The following is a 2,500-nucleotide window of genomic DNA, read 5'->3' as shown; positions in this document are numbered from 1 at the left end:
GAATGCTCTACTAAGGAATAATACCACAAATAAATAAATAAATAAATAGATAAAATTGGGATACCAAAAATAAGGCGAGAGGGTAAGAACATATTCTTGAAACTGACAGTCTTAAGGTTACGTCAAGACTTCCGACAGTCGTGAAGAATCTAGCATAAGAAAATTGTGTCAAGAATTTGCATTGCACAATTTCTTTAAGCATACGACCGTGAGAACAATACCATGAGCAGTTAGGGGTAAAGAAGAAGGAGGAGGAGAAGAAGAAGGAGAAGAAGAAGAAGAGGAAGGAGAAGAAGAAGTAGAAGAAGTAGAAAGAAGAATAAGAAAAAGAAGAAGGAGGAGAAGAAGAAGAAGAATACAAATAAAGATACAAATAAAATAAAAAAAAAGAAAAAGAAGAAAAAGAAGAAAGAAAATGGAAAAAAAAAGAAGAAGGAAGAGAAGAAGAATAAGAAAAAGAAGGAGGAGAAGGAGAAGAAGAATACAAATAAAGATACAAATAAAATAAAAAAAAGAAAAAGAAGAAAAAGAACAAGAACAAGAAAAGAAAAAAAAAGAAAAAAAATTGTGATATGAAAAACAAACAAACAAACAAAACAACTAGATTGCACGGACCGACACTGAGATCGACATCCATTGTGCAATGAAGAGCAAGTCTTGTTTCATCTTTGCAATATCTTGCGACGCGTCACTGGGTTCATATTGAGTTGGGTGTCTTGCAGTTGCCTTGTCGTAATTGTGTGCGATCGACTTGTTCATGACAGGATGGCCTCGATATTGCTGTCTCTCTCTCTCTCTCTCTTTATCTTTGTAATTGTCTCTCTCTCTCTCTCGTTCTCTTTCTCTCTCTGTCTGTCTGTCCCTCTCTCTGTCTCTCTCTCTCTCTCTCTCGTTATCTTTGTAATTGTCTCTCTCTCTCTCTCGTTCTCTTTCTCTTTCTCTCTCTGTCTGTCACTCTCTCTGTCTCTTTCTCTTTTTCTTTCTCTTTCTCTTTCTCTCTTCTCCCTTCCTCTCTCTCTCTCTTTCTCTCTCTCTTTCTCTCTCCCTCTTCTCTCTCTCTCTGTCTCTCCCTCTCTCTCCCTCTCCTCCTTCCTTCCTTCCCTCCCTCCTCTCCTCCCTCCTCCCTCCCTCCCTCCCTCCCTCCCTCCCTCCCTCCTTCCCTCCCTCCCTCTCCCTCCCTCCCTCCCTCCCTCCCTCCTCTCTCTCCCTTCCTTTCTCCCTCCCTTCCTCCTTCCCTCTCTCCCTCCCCTCCTTCCTCCCTCTCCCTCTCCCTCCCTCCCTCCCCCACACATATGTACGTATGTGTATGTGTCTATACACGAATGCAAATCTTTACCGGATGACCTTTTGTGCGACGTGTAAAGAGACGACTTTTCATCAAGCGGATTCTGATCCATCCGTAATCAAAAGCTCAACCAAGAATTCCCTCCCTCCCTCCCTCCCTCCCTCTCTCCCTCCCTCCCCCACACATATGTACGTATGTGTGTATGTCCATACACGAATGCAAATCTTTACCGGATGACCTTTTTGTACGACGTGTAAAGAGACGACTTTTCATCAAGCGGATTCTGATCCATCCGTAATCAAAAGCTCAACCAAGAAATCGCTAATATTTCGCACGGAAAAGTGCTGAAAACGCTAAACAAACTCTTTCCACTCAGACTCACGAGATCGCAAAAGTTGGAATGGTTTAAAGTTTGCATAAAAAAAACGAACATGATACTAAACAATTTATTTTTTTTTCTCTAGTTTATTTTTTGGAACTTTTCGTCTGTTTGTTAATTCTGTTTGTTTGTTTGTTTGTTTGTTTTTCTTCTTTTATTCGGTTGATTCATTTTCTTGTTTGTTTTCCTAGTCGTTAACATAAATGAATATCTTATAGTAAAAATATATATATATATTTACAATTTCATTCCATCTCGATTTTCATGAATAAAGAATTATCATTGCTGCTACCATTACTATTCATTCTATTATTGCTGTTCTTATGCCATTATTGCATTATTCTCACTATTTCTATCTATATTGGTAATATTATTATCATTATTGTTAGTGCTAGCATTATTATTATTACCATAATCATTATCAATATTAATTTCAGTCATTATTGTTATTATTATTATTACTATTATTATCATGATTATCATCAGTATCAGTGTTATTGTTGATATCATTATCATTATCATTATCATTGTTATCATTATTATCATAATCATCGTTATCATTACCATTATTGCTGTTATTATAGTTATTACAAAAACAAATATTACTACACACACACGCACACACAAATACACCCATGCTCTTGAGAAATTCCTTTGGAACGCGAGTCGGAAAGGAAGTTTGGGCGGCGTCTTGGGGCGGGAGTGGGCGTGGCGGAGGGGCGGTGTCTTGGGGCGGGAGTGGGCGGGGTTGATGGGCGGTGTCTTGGGGCGGGAGTGGGCGTGGCGGAGGGGCGGTGTCTTGGGGGGGGAGTGGGCGGGGTTGATGGGCGGTGTCT

This window comes from Penaeus vannamei, chromosome 34, assembly GCF_042767895.1.
Source record: "Penaeus vannamei isolate JL-2024 chromosome 34, ASM4276789v1, whole genome shotgun sequence".
NCBI classification, from domain to species: domain Eukaryota; kingdom Metazoa; phylum Arthropoda; class Malacostraca; order Decapoda; family Penaeidae; genus Penaeus; species Penaeus vannamei.
The sequence above is the reverse complement of the archived record's forward strand: the minus strand, read 5'-3'. Positions refer to the sequence as shown.